General features: G+C 38.0%; 1 long non-coding RNA gene across 8 annotated transcripts in view; it reads left to right on the top strand.

Annotated features, from left to right (window-relative positions):
* LOC108350139 (uncharacterized) overlaps nucleotides 1-18,984 on the top strand; it is a 133,220-nt gene that overhangs the window by 3,622 nt on the left and 110,614 nt on the right. For all 8 annotated transcript variants that reach the window (XR_010064529.1, XR_005501403.2, XR_010064531.1 and 5 more), the window contains exon 2: nucleotides 2,931-3,026. This is a non-coding gene — a long non-coding RNA (uncharacterized LOC108350139). The remainder of the gene's footprint in view (nucleotides 1-2,930; nucleotides 3,027-18,984) is intronic.

The following is an 18,984-nucleotide window of genomic DNA, read 5'->3' as shown; positions in this document are numbered from 1 at the left end:
CAGCAACACTCAAGTGTCCTTTCCTCGCATTTTGGAATTAGCTTCTGTGTGCCTTCCCTGTCCTTGGATTCATCAGACTCTCTGCTAGTGTGTACTTTCCACTATTCAATTTTTTTCTCATGACACATGTATTCTATTTGCCTAGGGATTCTTTAAGTTAATAACAAGGTTCGTGTAACTCATACAGCAGATGTGTATTTGTTTCAAATTTCTGGGAACTAGAAGTCTAAAGTCATGTTGTGAGTGGATTTTTCCCTTTGCTCCAGAGCAAAAGCTTCTAGAGTCCATCCCCCGCACCCATTCTTTGTTTTCTTCCTTTGTCCAAGATGTCTTCTTTCTCATTGTAGTTTCTACCTATTTGGTGTTCACTGGACTCTAATTCTCCACAGCGAAGCACTACTTATAACTAATAATCCTCAAAACACAAGCTTCAAAAAGATCCAGGAAGCCCTACTACCTCATCTCATTCTTTGCTAAAGTCTCTGGAAACTCTAAATAAACTTGCCAGTTTTATGGTAGAATCTTGCCCAGAGTCCAAAAGGGGAACTAGGTAAAAGATTGACTATCTCTGGCTACTCCCCAGTCCATGCCAAGCTGAAATCAGAAAAGATCTCCCTTCTCTCTTGTCCTTTCTTCTCTTTTCTCGTATATACCTTGCTCTTGTTGCCCAATTAAAGAATGTTCCTGGAAATCAACTTCCGTCATCCTAGAACATTTGCAACTTTTTCCTCTACAGATCATTACTTTTATAAATATGGTTTATAAAAGGGTTAAATTCAAGGTTATTTTGTAGTAAGCTATTCATATTTTTGTGTTCAGGCACTGAATTTCCTTGACGTTATTTTCACTTCCTATATGATAAATCATATTTTATAACTAAATATCATGAACTGCACAGCCAGCATTTCCTACTCAGACACATACTTTGGCTGGAAAAGGGGGGTTCTAGACTAAAGAAAATTAAAATGGGAAGGGTATTCAACTTTAATGAGGTATTAGTATATAAGCATGAAACTAAAAATTGTGCCCTGAATATATATTTACAAGAGTATATATGTACAAGATTTGTTCAAAAAATAAAGCGAAGCATATGATTAATTTAAGAGCACACTAAACTTTCAAAATGATTATATCAGCATTCTACTGGGTTGTATTACAACAGCATTCCTACAAATGCATTTCATCAGATATATAATTATTGTTGAGTAAAAATATACAATATAATATTCAATTTAATCATCTCTAAGATTTTTTTACCAGACCCGATGCCAATTATTCTAATAATTATTTAACATAAATTTTACTTTGGTTTTCTGAAAATCAACCACATGTTTTTCCTGGTTATTTTTATATTGTCTATTGAACATGTTGGAAAGGAATTATAAAAAATGAACTGGCATTAAATTGACAACAGCTTAAATTCTAAAATAGTGTGTATTACAATTTCATTTTTGGCCGTGTTTTGTTGGTTGAAAATAAATCTGAAAAAAAATTTTTTTAATTTATGTAAAAATGTTAGCTGCATTTGGCTCACTACATTTATAATAATAAAAATTTATTATCATTGAATATGTTGTACTCTCCCAAATGCCACAATTAAGAATTTATTTTCTATCATAATTCAATGAAGGTTTTATTAGTGAAATAAACATAAACATAATATTTTGACAACCTCAAACTAATGAATTCCCAATTGTTTAAAACACAGAAAAGATTTTAGTGTAGCAAATAATAAAATTTGTCATAAATACTGACAATATCTGACAACAAAGTTTTATATTACTATTTATGGTGAAGAAACTAAGTTTTGGGGAAGAAAATATCATTTCATAATACAAGATAGATAATTACAAGAAACAACAGATTGGATCCAAAACCTCTGATTAACTAGGAGAAAATATTATCCTTTTGGTAGGTTTTATAAAATAAAATGCGCATAATAAGCGTAGCTCCTTGGTGATTGGTTCATCATTGAATACTGAGTAGATCTGATCACTAAGTGTTATGATATTAAGCTGTGATATTAAGGCTTTTACGAGTTAGAAATATTTCCAATTAATCTCTTGTGTCTACTTAAATCTCTCTGCTCTTGGGCGTCTGGAGTCCCAGGGCCATTTAGTTAGGACAAAATTTTGAAGACATTTGTGGAATTTGAAGATAACCTGAGGGGTTTAGAAAAGTAGTTAAGAGTTTATTATTGGGGCTGGGGATTTAGCTCAGTGGTAGAGCGCTTACCTAGGAAGCGCAAGGCCCTGGGTTCGGTCCCCAGCTCCGAAAAAAAAGAACCAAAAAAAGAGTTTATTATTTGATAATTTGATCAAATTTGTTCACAACTTGTATATTTTTGGGTAGGCATTTTGAAGATGTCGAAACGGTGATACCTCTTATTTACCTCTTTCCTCTTATTTATTTTCGGTGAGGATTGTTTTCTCCCTTGAAGATCATGTAAGGTAGCTTGTACGAAGGGAGATTCATAGAAAATGTAACATAAAGCAGATTGTATGTTTCTGGAACTTACTGAGAAGAATCCTATCAAGATGATTTACTAAAGGGTAGAGTTAAAAATGACAAACACGTGGACAGATGGATATTATTCTGTACAGAAACTATGGCATCCAACTATTTTTTAAAGAGTTTCAAGTTTTATGACATAACTGATGGAATTTATCTATTTCATTAGTCTGAACCAATGTTGGGTATTACAGAACAAAGAGGCGATTGTGATAAAATTCTAATTTTTATGTTAAAATAAGTTCATAAATGTGTCAACCTGTATTTTCCGATGTCTACAACGGCTCCACAGAAATGAGGATTTTTAAATCAGTGAGAAGTCAGACTAGCCGTTCAAAATATAAATGAAGCAAACCAAATTTGCGTGTCAAATATTTGGTTAAGTTAATGTTTATATGGGTGTTTCTGATATTTTTTAGTGGCAGGTTGAAGATATTCCATAAACCTCCAACCTTCAACTAGCTGGTTAAGGAAAAGGCCTAATGGAAGCCAATGTTAAAACACCCATGATTCTGGTAAGTCAGATTTGTTTATTAACAATTCTAAACCAAACTTGAGTGAAGGTTCATAGGAGTTGTAAGAGGACCAGAAAAATTATATAAATACTATAGCCATGTATGAAGTTCTTAAAAAATAAGAAATGGAACTACTGAGAATGAAGGATTACTGGGGGTGAAGAGAGTTAATGTGGCCAAGGGATGAGCCTTCTTTATACTTGTCCAGTACACAGTACCATTATTTCCTTTGAAAGCACCTGCATATGGGCAACAAAAATTGACTTGGCAGGATATGTTTATGTACACACACATATAAATTATAAACACATGTCACACATCTGTATCATGCACACTATGTGTAAAATATGTATTGTGTTATATAAATGCAAAAGGGATTATCATAATGAGTGTGGTGGGTTCCAAGAAAGGAGGGAAAGAAAGGGATAAAAGTGATGTGATTCTATTTCAATTAAATGTATGAAATATAAACATAAAATTTCCATACTATCTTTACTAATGTAATGTATAAAATACTTATTTGGATTTTCTGGAAAATGGATAAATTAGGTTGTATGAATTTAGATTAGAGTTATACCAACCTAAAATATGTTGCAGCGTGCTTCTTCCTACTATGGGAAATTTGCCATTTATTTTTCCAGAATGTTTGCATAGGACTGGGGTTCAGTTATCTGTGAAACTCGAGACAGGAAGACGTGGTATATTAGAGAAGAGCATCTTCATGTTTTGCCCATAGGTGGAGAAGAGGGCAGGACTAGATTCACACTTGGCTGCGTTTATACTCTTCTAGGCACTCTGTTGGATAATTGTGGTAATTCAAATCTTACTGCAGGCAGTTAGTGTGTCATAATGGATAGCTCATTTCTCTGTCAGTGAAGTGAGCCAATTGAAGCCAGATTGGATTATATTAAGGGCAAGTTTTTTGGGAAGCTACTCTCTGTTGAGTCTACTGGCTCCAAGGATTGAGGCCAGGGGAGTCAAGAGAGGAGGAAAGGAAACGGAGAGCAGAGGAGGAAAGGAAAAGGGAGGGGAGAGGGAAGGAGGGACAGATGGAGGGAAGGAGAAAGACAGCACAATGTCTGGATTATGTACAGAGCAACCTTGTGGGGAAGGGCAGCCCATCCCCTGGGCAGGGTTGTGGGTAGGGTACTCCTGGTAGGGACTGAGGGAGGATGGGAGAACTTGGAGGCCAGGTCTGCTTTCATAAGTAAAATATGCACCTGGGTCCCTAGTCCTGGGTTCAAACCAAATGGGTACTGACTACCATTTAGATTGGTGAAGAAATATGCGTTTCTTTCTAGTGCGATAATTTCAGAGAAAAAGTGATTAATTTATTATTCTTTTAAAGAAAAGATGTAAAGAATCATGCTTTGTTTTCATGCTCTGGTGTTATGTTAAAAAATGTTTGGTGATCAGGTGTGTGGATAAAGAATTTGCATGAGGATGCTTGCCAATTGTACATGAGGAATGAAAGCCAAATTCAGGTATTTTTTACAGTCTCCAGAGATTATTTATGTATAATTGATTAATTTTTCATACATTATATTTTCATCCATATACTATATATTTGAAAATTCCTCCTTCTAGGTCCTCTCCAACTATCTATTTAAATTCATGTCCTCTCTCTCTCTCTCTCTCTCTCTCTCTCTCTCTCTCTCTCTCTGTGTGTGTGTGTGTGTGTGTGCCTGTCTACATTCTAAAAATAGAAACAAAACATAGAAACCAACCAACAAGATGCCACAAAAATATCAAAGCAAAACAAAGATGTGCATGTGCATGCACACACGCACACACACACGCACACACACACACACACCAAAGAGAAAGAGAGAGAGGAGGGGGGAGAGAGAGAGAGAGAGAGAGAGAGAAAGAGAGAGAGAGAGAGAGAGAGAGAGAGAGAGAGAGAAAGGAGAGAGGAGGGGAAGGAGGGAGAGGAAGAGAGGGAGAGAGGGAGAGAGGGAGAGAGAAAGAAAGGGATACAGAGAGGGAGAAAGGAAGACAGGGAGACAGGGAGACAGAGAGACAGGGAGACAGAGAGACATGGAGACAGAGAGACAGAGAGATAGAGAGACAACCCCAGAATCACAATAACTTGTTTCCAATATTGTGGATTGTTTATTAAGTTTTTAAACTGAGCCTTTCACTGGAACCCAGAACTCATTTTTCCAGTGCTACAACTCCCAGCACAGGGCTCTGCACCTGGTTTTTACGTGGGTGCTGGGTCAGACTCAGGTCCTCATGTTTGCACAGCACATAGGCAGTAAGATCTTTCCTGCTGTTGAGCAGTCGCTCTGCCTGCCTGCCTGCCTGCCTGCCTGCCTGCCTGTCTGTCTGTCTGTCTGCCTGCCTGTCTGTCTCTCTATATGTATACACATATACACACACATATATATACATACATATGTGTGTATACATATATACACATACATCTGTATATATATATCCATAAGCATATGATATAGAGAGACATATGATGAGCATATGTCAGACTATATACACATTTTGTCCATATAAGGGCACATATATGAACCAATAAAAATACAAACATACGTTTTATAAAGGCGAGTCAACCTCACTGTCATAGTTGTAAAGTCAATATTATTAGATGCTTTTCAAGACATTTTAAACATATGCAGCAATAACAAGTATGTTTTCTTCTTTGATGTAATAACAGAGTATGTATTGGTATCTAATTCAACATAGATTTCAGCACTCTTCGAAACACATCTGTGTGCTAAATATTTTAAATTCATTTTATACACTAATTTAGTGTAGAGTATCTTAATTAAGAAATGTGGGCTTTATTAAAGTCCATTTTAAAAGTACATGGCTACTATTATATATACATTATTTATGTTCTATTTTTACAAATCAGACTTTGAGACTGTACAATTGTGATTTATTTTCATCCTTTTGCTGAGACATTATTTAGATAACTGAATTTGTATAGCTACCACGAAGAACAAACTTGTTAATTTCAGTTTTATTCTATATAATCAAAGGATCTCGTTTTCATTGCTACATTTAGAAACTTAAATTTCCTTGGAACCCAACATATAATGCGTTAGGAAGGGTTACTAACTTAGACCCAAGAAAGCATGCGTTATTTAATAGCAGTGGGTTTTATGTACGCGGATAGGCTTTAGAGAGTTGACTTGGGTCTCGAATTTCATGCCCCGACCTCTACTCAATTCACTACTTTTAAAGTTATAGTCACCTATGCAGATCTCTCTTGTTCAGTGGACAATCCATTTTGTATAACTACACACGTACAGCTTATCTTATTTCTCTAGCATCTCTCAATTTTATTTTTCTGGCAGTTCGTTTCTGCCTCATGCTTTATATTTTGTAATAGCCACCGTCTTCTGAAAAGAAGACACAGTGATGTTGCTATGCAAGCTGGGAAGCTCCTCTGTGTTGGAGACTCCCTTTACTTTTACATAGGAGGACATATTGGTTCCTAGCAGGACTTTCCTCGTTGCCCGTGCTGTATCCAAAGTGCCCCATTCCAGCCAGCGTGTGTCCCTGAGGGTCCTCGGAGAAAGTCTGTGGTGTTCGGTCTTCTTTGGGATCTCAGCTCTCATTTTACTCTGAGGAGTTTTGAAAGATTAGCAAAGCTCAGGACATGCTTTCCCTAGATCCTGAAATTTTTGTAGCCTCACCTTTGAGTTGGCAAGTCTCTCACAGAAACAGAAAGAGAATTAATATCCAGATTTTAGGATGTTCTTTTCCTCAGAATGATAACACCTCCTGTCCCGAGAAGATTGACAGAATACTGTTGGTTTCGCATAGAGATGGTTAGCGTTTTGCTTAGCCTTCTTGTTGATGTCATTAGACAGTTAATGTAAAACGAGTTACCTTCCAATTCTCGTTGGCAACGACTGTTCTATTTTTTTAAATAAAATACTTGAAAGTGAAATTTAGATATTTTAAAGAGTTTAACTAATTTATGCATATGCACATGAATGTGTGTGCATACGTGCCACCACACACATGGATGAGGCCATTTAGATCAGACACAGGAGGGAATTGTGGGATACCGTGTAAATGGAGTACTGATGGTTTTCATCATTCTGGGAACCAAACCTGGGTCTACTTGAAGGGCAGTAAGTAATATGCTGAGTCATCTCCTTGCACAAAACCAAAACCAAACAAAAACAAAACAAAACAACCAAACAACCAAACAACCAAACAACCAAACAACCAACCAACCTTCAACCAAAAATGCCTTGCCATCTTTTCACACATTTCCCAGTAAATTATTCATGTGTAATGTTTTCTGTCCTAGTGCCATTATTTAGAATAATAAGGGCTATTTTCAAAATATAAAATCTTTCTAAGCTATTCTTAGCTAAGTAAGAAGAGATTGAAATATCAGGAGATGCTGGGCATCCAACTAAAATTTGTTCTTTGCATTTTGATCCGTCATTATTTTCTATGAAAATTTAAGTCTGCTGCAAAGGAAAGCTTCTTTGATAAAAAATGAGAGCTACACTTATCTGTGGTTATAATAAGTATTTAAGATGTAGTAAAAGTTACATTCGTCTAGTAAAGTGTCACACGTGGGTTCCCATCTTAGAAGCATTACCTCACTAACCTCAGTGAACTTGGAAAATGATGCAGTTATATTTTAATTTCAAATTATTATGAAGAGATAGAATTAGAGTAATATTTCCTTTCTGGGTCTTCTATGCATTCTGTGTGAACGGATTTCAAAATAATCATAAGCCATATAGTTTAGTAAACTTATTTTCCTAGAATATCTAAAGATTTATTCTTTAAGGATTCAGTGTTTTATTCATCATTGATAGACATCTTTTTAGTCCTTTAAAACTATAGTATTAAGTCTCTATATTATGGGACAACATACATGTTTTATTTTAAATCCTATCTCTATAAGTGTGTATTATAAATAAGCCTGGAGTAAGGAAACGGAAGCCGTTGCTAATAAATGGGCAACAATGGACAGCAAGTTGGACAACGTTTATAGGTCAAGAGGCACAATAATTATGCAGGACTTCCTGCAGTTTATAATAACCAAGGTAAAATTACTATTATTTATAATTGCAAAGAGCGATTATACCCTAAGGATAAGTTCACTCTTAAGATAATGTGTGCAGTTATAATTCAACAGAAATGTTTATAGCCCAGAAAAATTGCTCATTTCTCAGATCAAGTGTGAGAAAGAATTGGACGCTTAAGAAATCATTAATAATGATGGTATAAAATTAGACCAATTATAACAAAGAAAACATTTATCCAGACTCTGCTTACAATAACTATATTTTAGATGCTTCATTAAAGAGTTTTATATAATACATAAAGACTTAATATATTGCAGAGGAAACTCCATTATCAGCTAAGAGCCTATTATGCCCATGGAGAGACCAATCCTCATAAAACCTGGCTTAAAATTTATCTACACTTATTTATGCAGGATAGAAATAATTTTAAATGGCGCATTGAAGTTCAAGGCCAGAATCTTACTTCAAACTAGACATATATATGGATAAAATGTACACATTGAAAATACAATATGAGACCACCCCCATTTATTTATAGTTACACTTTCTGTGAACGTTTATTCTCAATAAGGTATCTTTTGGAAAGAAAACATCAGCTCTTGACTTCTCCACCCTTTACAATGCCCCAAACACATTAATAAATCTTTAATAGGCTGGTTAGAAGGTCTGGGCTGCTGACTTATATAGACCTGCATCCCAGTCCAGGCGAAGCTGAAACACACAGGTCCCTGGGCCGTGCTATCTAATCAGTCTAACCTCATTGGTCAAAGTCAGACCAATGAGAGATCCTGTCTCAAAACACAAGGTCAGTATTGACGAAGAAGATGTGAGAGTTTGTCCTCTGGCATTAACAAATGTGCACAAGCCCCAATGTAGACATGTGTACCTCCACGTGCATAAAACATGAGTAAATAAACGTTTCAACATATTTGATAATTGGTGAGTTAATTTAGTGATCTCTATTCTTTTGCTTTAGTTTTTTCTTCTTTTTTTTTTTTTTTTTACAATGGTCAAAATTTCTCTCCTGTTGCCTGATTTACTCCTGGATAAATCATTTCATTTCTGGCATTTCATTCATTGCAAAGGCTACCACAGGAATAACCTTGAATTGCAAAGCATTATTTAGGGTCTTTGCTTGATATCAGGCACTAGGACGGTATTACAGATGAAGAAATGGGAATCATGCTTTGATCAGGACTTTGATAGCCTCCAGTCTCACACTCTGAGGACAGGACAAACTGTAGGTTGGTGATCTTGTGGCTACATTGTTGCCCAAATCCCTCTACTTGAGGTCTTGCCTGGTTATAGAGATGACCATTTCAGGACTATGTCTCTCATTCCAAGAAATCTCTTCTAGAGTTACTCTTACAGATTCCATGGAGCTTCCATTGCACTTAGTTTCCACTTTGCCTCTAAAATGGCCCCAGATTCCAGTCCTTTCTCCTAGTATTTTCTCCCTCCTTATCTCCCGATTCCTTCTGTTCCCTTCCCACCTATTGCTAGTCCACCAGTGAAGTGTGCTCTATTTCCTCTTTCTGGGAGGAGTTTTGTACCCTTCCCCCTTAAGCCTTCCTTGTTATTTACCCTCTACTGATCTGTGGACAATAAAAGGATTTTATGTTTTAATTTTAAATTTTTTTTTCTTTTTTTTTCTTTTTTTTAATTAACTTGAGTATTTCTTACATACATTTCGAGTGTTATTCCCTTTCCTGGGTTCCGGGCAAACATCCCCCTCCCCCATCCCCTTCCTTATGGGTGTTCCCCTCCCCACCCTCCCCCCATTGCCGCCCTCCCCCCAACAATCTAGTTCACTGGGGGTTCAGTCTTAGCAGGACCCAGGGCTTCCCCTTTCACTGGTGCTCTTACTAGGATATTCATTGCTACCTATGAGGTCAGAGTCCAGGGTCAGTCCATGTATAGTCTTTAGGTAGTGGCTTAGTCCCTGGAAGCTCTGGTTGCTTGGCATTGTTGTACATATGGGGTCTCGAGCCCCTTCAAGCTCTTCCAGTTCTTTCTCTGATTCCTTCAACGGGGGTCCTATTCTCAGTTCAGTGGTTTGCTGCTGGCATTCGCCTCTGTATTTGCTGTATTCTGGCTGTGTCTCTCAGGAGCGATCTACATCCAGCTCCTGTCGGTCTGCACTTCTTTGCTTCATCCATCTTGTCTAATTGGGTGGCTGTATATGTATGGGCCACATGTGGGGCAGGCTCTGAATGGGTGTTCCTTCAGTCTCTGTTTTAATCTTTGCCTCTCCCTTCCCTGCCAAGGGTATTCTTGTTCCCCTTTTAAAGAAGGAGTGAAGCATTCACATTTTGATCATCTGTCTTGAGTTTCATTTGTTCTAGGCATCTAGGGTAATTCAAGCATTTGGGCTAATAGCCACTTATCAATGAGTGCATACCATGTATGTCTTTCTGTGATTGGGTTACCTCACTCATGATGATATTTTCCAGTTCCAACCATTTGCCTACGAATTTCATAAAGTCATTGTTTTTGATAGCTGAGTAATATTCCATTGTGTAGATGTACCACATTTTCTGTATCCATTCCTCTGTTGAAGAGCATCTGGGTTCTTTCCAGCTTCTGGCTATTAAAAATAAGGCTGCGATGAACATAGTGGAGCACGTGTCTTTTTTATATGTTGGGGCATCTTTTGGGTGTATGCCCAAGAGAGGTATAGCTGGATCCTCAGGCAGTTCAATGTCCAATTTTCTGAGGAACCTCCAGACTGATTTACAGAATGGTTTTACCTGTCTGCAATCCCACCAACAATGGAGGAGTGTTCCTCTTTCTCCGCATCCTCGCCAGCATCTGCTGTCACCTGAGTTTTTGATCTTAGCCATTCTCACTGGTGTGAGGTGAAATCTCAGGGTTGTTTTGATTTGCATTTCACTTATGACTAAAGATGTTGAACATTTCTTTAGTTGTTTCTCAGCCATTCGGCATTCCTCAGCTGTGAATTCTTTGTTTAGCTCTGAACCCCATTTTTAATAGGGTTATTTGTCTCCCTGCAGTCTAACTTCTTGAGTTCTTTGTATATTTTGGATATAATGCCTCTATGTGTTGTAGGATTGGTAAAGATCTTTTCCCAATCTGTTGGTTGCCGTTTTGTCCTAACCACAGTGTCCTTTGCCTTACAGAAGCTTTGCAGTTTTATGAGATCCCATTTGTTGATTCTTGATCTTAGAGCATAAGCCATTGGTGTTTTGTTCAGGAAATTTTTTCCAGTGCCCATGTGTTCCAGATGCTTCCCTAGCTTTTCTTCTATTAGTTTGAGTGTGTCTGGTTTGATGTGGAGGTCCTTGATTCACTTGGACTTAAGCTTTGTACAGGGTGATAAGCATGGATCGATCTGCATTCTTCTACATGTTGCCCTCCAGTTGAACCAGCACCATTTGCTGAAAATGCTATCTTTTTTCCATTGGATGGTTTTGGCTCCTTTGTCAAAAATCAAGTGACCATAGGTGTGTGGGTTCATTTCTGGGTCTTCAATTCTATTCCATTGGTCTATCTGTCTGTCTCTGTACCAATACCATGCAGTTTTTATCACTATTGCTCTGTAATACTGCTTGAGTTCAGGGATAGTGATTCCCCCTGAAGTCCTTTTATTGTTGAGGATAGTTTTAGCTATCCTGGGTTTTTTGTTATTCCAGATGAATTTGCAAATTGTTCTGTCTAACTCTTTGAAGAATTGGATTGGTATTTTGATGGGGGTTCCATTGAATCTGTAGATTGCTTTTGGTAAAATGGCCATTTTTACTATATTAATCCTGCCAATCCATGAGCATAGGAGATGTTTCCATCTTCTGAGGTCTTCTTCAATTTCTTTCTTCAGTGTCTTGAAGTTCTTATTGTACAAATCTTTTACTTGCTTGGTTAAAGTCACACCGAGGTACTTTATATTATTTGGGTCTATTATGAAGGGTGTTGTTTCCCTAATTTCTTTCTCGGCTTGTTTCTCTTTTGTGTAGAGGAAGGCTACTGATTTATTTGAGTTAATTTTATACACAGCCACTTTGCTGAAGTTGTTTATCAGCGTTAGTAGTTCTTTGGTGAAACTTTTGGGATCACTTAAATAAACTATCATATCATCTGCAAATAGTGATATTTTGACTTCTTCTTTTCCAATCTGTATCCCCTTGACCTCCTTTTGTTGTCTGATTGCTCTGGCTAGAACTTCAAGAACTATATTGAATAAGTAGGGAGAGAGTGGGCAGCCTTGTCTAGTGCCTGATTTTAGTGGGATTGCTTCAAGTTTCTCTCCATTTAGTTTAATGTTAGCAACTGGTTTGCTGTATATGGCTTTTACTATGTTTAGGTATGGGCCTTGAATTCCTATTCTTTCCAGGACTTTTATCATGAAGGGGTGTTGAATTTTGTCAAATGCTTTCTCAGCATCTAATGAAATGATCATGTGGTTCTGTTCTTTCAGTTTGTTTATATAATGGATCACGTTGATGGTTTTCCGTATATTAAACCATCCCTGCATGCCTGGGATGAAGCCTACTTGATCATGGTGGATGATTGTTTTGATGTGTTCTTGGATTCGGTTTGCCAGAATTTTATTATTTTTGCATCGATATTCATAAGGGAAATTGGTCTGAAGTTCTCTTTCTTTGTTGGGTCTTTGTGTGGTTTAGGTATAAGAGTAATTGTGGCTTCGTAGAAGGAATTCAGTAGTGCTCCATCTGTTTCAATTTTGTGGAATAGTTTGGATAATATTGGTATGAGGTCTTCTATGAAGGTCTGATAGAATTCTGCACTAAACCCATCTTGACCTGGGCTCTTTTTGGTTGGGAGCCCTTTAATGACTGCTTCTATTTCCTTAGGAGTTATGGGGTTGTTTAACTGGTTTATCTGTTCCTGATTTAACTTCGGTACCTGGTATCTGTCTAGGAAATTGTCCATTTCCTGAAGATTTTCAAGTTTTGTTGAATATAGGCTTTTATAGTAAGATCTGATGATTTTTTGAATTTCTTCTGAATCTGTAGTTATGTCTCCCTTTTCATTTCTGATTTTCTTAATTTGGACACACTCTCTGTGTCCTCTCGTTAGTCTGGCTAAGGGTTTATCTATCTTGTTGATTTTCTCAAAGAACCAACTTTTGGTTCTGTTGATTCTTTCTATGGTCCTTTTTGTTTCTACTTGGTTGATTTCAGCTCTGAGTTTGATTATTTCCTGCCTTCTACTCCTCCTGGGTGTATTTGCTTCTTTTTGTTCTAGAGCTTTTAGGTGTGCTGTCAAGCTGCTGACATATGCTCTTTCCTGTTTCTTTCTGCAGGCACTCAGCGCTATGAGTTTTCTCTTACCACAGCTTTCATTGTGTCCCATAGTTTGGGTATCTTGTACCTTCATTTTCATTGAATTCTAAAAAGTTTTTAAATTCTTTCTTTATTTCTTCCTTGACCAGGTTATCATTGAGTAGAGCATTGTTCAATTTCCACGTATATGTGGGCATTCTTCCCTTAGTGTTATTGAAGACCAGTTTTATGCCGTGGTGGTCCGATAGCACGCATCGGATTATTTCTATCTTTCTGTACCTGTTGAGGCCCGTTTTTTGACCAATTATATGGTCAATTTAGGAGAAAGTACCATGAGGAGCTGAGAAGAAGGTATATCCTTTTGCTTTAGGATAGAATGTTCTATAAAATCTGTTAAGTCCATTTGGCTCATGACTTCTCTTAGTCTGTCTACATCTCTGTTTAATTTCTGTTTCCATGATCTGTCCATTGATGAGAGTGGGGTGTTGAAATCTCCTACTATTATTGTGTGAGGTGCAATGTGTGTTTTGAGCTTTAGTAAGGTTTCTTTTACGTATGTAGGTGCCCTTGCATTTGGGGCATAGATATTTAGGATTGAGAGTTCATCTTGGTGGATTTTTCCTTTGATGAATATGAAGTGTCCTTCCTTATCTTTTTTGATGACTTTTAGTTGAAAATTGATTTTATTTGATATTAGAATGGCTACTCCAGCTTGCTTCTTCCGACCATTTGCTTGGAAAGTTGTTTTCCAGCCTTTCACTCTGAGGTAGTGTCTGTCTTTGTCTCTGAGTTGTGTTTCCTGTAGGCAGCAGAATGCAGGGTCCTCGTTGCGTATCCAGTTTGTTAATCTATGCCTTTTTATTGGGGAGTTGAGGCCATTGATGTTGAGAGATATTAAGGAATAGTGATTATTGCTTCCTGTTATATTCATATTTCGATGTGAGGTTATGTTTGTGTGCTTTTCTTCTCTTTGTTTTGTTGCCAAGACGATTAGTTTCTTGATTCTTCTAGAAATAGCTTGCCTCCTTATGTTGGGCTTTACCATTTATTATCCTTTGTAGTGCTGGATTTGTAGAAAGATATTGTGTAAATTTGGTTTTGTCATGCAATATCTTGGTTTCTCCATCTATGTTAATTGAGAGTTTTGCAGGATACAGTAACCTGGGCTGGCATTTTTGTTCTATTAGGGTCTGTATGACATCAGTCCAGGATCTTCTGGCCTTCATAATTTCTGGCGAAAAGTCTGGTGTGAATTCTGATAGGTCTGCCTTTATATGTTACTTGACCTTTTTCCCTTACTGCTTTTAATATTCTTTCTTTATTTTGTGCATTTGGTGTTTTGACTATTATGTGACAGGAGGTGTTTCTTTTCTGGTCCAGTCTATTTGGAGTTCTGTAGGCTTCTTGTATGCCAATGGGTATCTCTTTTTTTAGGTTAGGGAAGTTTTCTTCTATGATTTTGTTGAAGATATTTACTGGTCCTTTGAGCTGGGAGTCTTCACTCTCTTCTATACATATTATCCTTAGGTTTGATCTTCTCATTGAGTCCTGGATTTCCTGTATGTTTTGTACCAGTAGCTTTTTCCGCTTTACATTATCTTTGACAGTTGAGTCAGTGATTTCTATGGTATCTTCTGCTCCTGTGATTCTCTCTTCCATCTCTTGTATTCTGTTGGTGAAGCTTGTATCTACAGCTCCTTGTCTCTTCTTTTGGTTTTCTATATCCAGGGTTGTTTCCATGTGTTCTTTCTTGATTGCTTCTATTTCCATTTTTAATTCCTTCAACTGTTTGATTGTCTTTTCCTGTAATTCTTTCAGGGATTTTTTGTCTCCTCTCCATGGGCTTCTACTCGTTTATTTATGTTTTCCTGGAATTCTTTCAGGCATTTTTTTCGATTCCTCTCTGTAGGCTTCTACTTGTTTATTAATGTTTCCTGTGTTTCTCTAAGGGAGTTCTTCACGTCTTTCTTGAAGTCCTCCAGCATCATGATCAAATATGATTTTGAAACTAGATCTTGGGGCTGGGGATTTAGCTCAGTGGTAGAGCGCTTACCTAGGAAGCGCAAGGCCCTGGGTTCGGTCCCCAGCTCCGAAAAAAAAGAACCAAAAAAAAAAAAAAAAAAAAAAAAAAAAAAAAAAAAAACTAGATCTTGCTTTTCTGGTGTGTTTGGATATTCCATGTTTTTTTTGATGGGAGAATTGGGCTCTGATGGTGCCATGTAGTCTTGGTTTCTGTTGCTTGGGTTCCTGCGCTTGCCTCTCACCATCAGATTATCTCTAGTGTTACTTTGTTCTGCTATTTCTGACAGTGGCTAGACTGCCCTATAAGCCTGTGTGTCAGGAGTGCTGTAGACCTGTTTTCCTGTTTTCTTTCAGCCTGTTATGGGGACAGAGTGTTCTGCTTTCGGGCGTGTAGTTTTACCTCTCTACAGGTCTTCAGCTGTTCCTGTGGGCCTGTGTCTTGAGTTCACCAGGCAGGTCACTTGCAGCAGAAAAGTTGGTCTTACCTGTGGTCCCGAGGCTCAAGTTTGCCCGTGGGGTGCTGCCCACGAGCTCTCTGAGGCAGCAGCAACCAGGAAGATTTGTGTCGCCATTTCCGGGAGCTTCAGTGCACCAGGGTTCCAGATGGCGTTTGGTGTTTTCCTCTGGAATCAGTAATGTGTGCAGAGTGCAGTCTCTTCTGGTTTCCCGGGCGTGTCTGCCTCTCTGAAGGTTTAGCTCTCCCTCCCACGGGATTTGGGTACAGAGAACTGTTTATCCGGTCTGTTCCTTCAGATTATGGCGGTGTCTCAGGCGCAGGGGTCCTGCCGCTCCTGGGCCCTCCCCCACGGGAACCCAGAGGCCTTATACAGTTTCCTCTTGGGCCAGGGATGTGGGCAGGGGTGGGCAGTGTTTGTGGTCTCTTCCGCTCTTCAGCCTCAGGAGTGCCCACCTGACCAGGCGGTGAGGTCTCTCTCCCACGGGGTCTGGGAGTAGAGAGCTGCTGTGGGCCGGGTTAATTTTAAATTTTTAGTCTACAGCTAAATATCCACTTATGAGTGAATGTCAACCACGTGTTTTATTCCTGGGTCTGACTTAGTGCCCTCAGTGTATGTCCTAGGTTCATCCATTTGCCTGTAAATTTCATGATGTCATGCTTGTAACAGCTGAGTGATGCTCCACTGTGTAAATGTATCACATTTTCTTTATCCAGTCTTCAGTTGGGGGACATCTTTGTTTGTTTCCAGTTTTTGGCTATTGTGAATAAAGCCGCTATGAATATGCTTTGAGCAACCCCATGTGACCTTGTGCTATACATTATTACTGGGGTCAATGTCAAAAAGATTGAATATAGGAGATGTATAGGAAGCATTGCAGAGGAACTATTCTGGGGGAACTGTTTAACAGAAGTCTAATGTCCTGTGGTGAATAGGAGCAGAAAAGCAGTGAGAGCAGGATCAGCACAGGGCCATTGCAGAGCCCAGTCAACCTTCAGATGCTACGAACGCTACAGTCAGGTGGGCTCTAAGATTAAAGATTAGATTTAACAATGGAGTAGGTGAAATGAGAGTTGGCAAATGCGTGCCAGCCATGTGATTTTCTTTTATATGCCTTGTTAAGTTGTCTAGCTAATTATATGTAGCTCACCATGCACATGTAATAATTTCATTACAAATCTTTCCTCATATTATTTAATGAGCAATTGAAACAATTTCTATGCTTGGTGCATTCATTTACATCTTTGTGCACAAATATTTTGGGATTATAGTCCACACCATAAAAACGGCTACAAAAAAGGGACAATTTTCCTGTTTTTTTACTCTCAGGTTTTGTATGAATATTGCCTTTTCATATTTATATAACTAGGTATACAAAAGAACTTTAAAAGGATATATCTTTAATTTTATTGACAGACAATGTTGTGTAAAATTAATTATGACTCCCACGCTGCAGCCTGCAAGGCACCAGTGAGCAGGCGAGCCTGTTGTCAGCCCAGCAGTCAGGAGGACCTGCTCTCACCTTTTCTGTCTAACAAAAGGAAAACTTTTCTCTCAAATATAAACTAAATGTAGCTATTTCTGTAATTTATAAAGTACAATATACACCTAAGATCCAGGCCATCATTTTTGTCAAATACATAAGCTCTCTACCACCCCTTCTAATTTAAAAGAACTTATAATTTCATATCTGTTATGTCCTGGTTTAGCTTGGATATGAACAGAAAACTATCCTCTCAGCTATAATCTCTCAATGCTAAATAGCCTAGGTTGGCTATGAGACTATAACTAGTTTTCAATTTCATCAGAAATCTGAGAACTACCAATATTATCTGAAAATACAGGAAACCTAACACAGCTTCCAGAACTGAGACAAATTGTTGAGACAGCTGCAGATCTCTACAGCACCAGTGTGTCAAAAAATTGGAGCATCAGTCTTTAGCCTTCTGGCCCAGGATCATCTGACAGACCTTAGTAAAACACGAAATATTAAAGACTATTTTATTCTGTCTCAGCAGAACTAAACTGTCCTAACCTATAGTTGGTGTCCTTTTAAAAACAATACAGGTATTTAAGAGAAATAAGCAATTTCTGCCCAGTGGCCACCTTGCTACAATGTATAACCTCACCTGGTGGTAGAGATGCTCAGCTGTGTTTTTGAATCCACAAATGGGGAGCTGTTAGGAGCAGATGTGTCTTAACAACAAGTGAGTAAATAACATTAAATACCGCATTCTGTCTATTTCAGACATCTTTGAAAACTATCTATGTAATCTGGACCATTGTGCGTTAACTACTCTCATCTATTTCTAAATAAAATATCTTGCAAATACCCTAGCAATTAACTCCGAGCCAAGAATTTGATATCTGACCCTTGACTCATATGCTTAGTCATCTCAGATCAGATGGACTGGGTTTAAGCGTTGTTTTCTTAAATGTGTTCTATAGGCACAATGCCTATCTGAGAGTAACACTATAACTCCTAATTTTATGTCAGTAAGAAATTCATACCAATGAAAACCTTAAATTTGTATCAAACTAAATTCTTCATGGTGTTTTACTTTACACAGCAACTCAACTGGGTTCCATTGAGAAAGGAATGGTAGCAAAGCATGAATTTGAGAGAAGCACAAATCAAATAGCAGTGGAAATTTGGAAGTGTGGGGCTGACAAGGTAGCGACCCGCTATGGGAACTTAGAGAGTCAGGAGGAAAGACTTTAGAGCATCCAGTCAGAAAGTCGGCTGGGATGAGAACCGGTCAGCCATTTTGCTGGGCTGAGAACAGTCTTTTGGGATAAGAACAGGCTGGTCTGTCTGCTGGTGTCCTGCTGGTGATAGTGTGGGATTCATATTTTATATTTCACACGACAGAAACTGTATTATGAATAATGTAAATAAATTTTACTAAGCAATTTTACAGGCACATGGTACATTTAATTTTTAAATTACTTCACTTTCATTGAGATTATAAGTATGATATGATTTCCCCTTTCACCCTCTACGCCCTCCTACATACCACTCCTTGTTCTCTTTCATTTCATAGCCTCGTTTCTAATTTGTTATTACACACACCCAAGTACAACCTGCTCAGTTTGTTTAATGTTACTTATATATGTTTCTAGAGCTAAGCATTTGGAATGGAAGAATCAATTGAATTGCTCTTAAGTGGCAAAGACTATTTCTCCCTAACTCAAC

The sequence above is a fragment of the Rattus norvegicus genome, chromosome 2 (assembly GCF_036323735.1).
Source record: "Rattus norvegicus strain BN/NHsdMcwi chromosome 2, GRCr8, whole genome shotgun sequence".
NCBI lineage: Eukaryota > Metazoa > Chordata > Mammalia > Rodentia > Muridae > Rattus > Rattus norvegicus.
This window is presented reverse-complemented; position numbering and strand designations above follow the sequence as displayed.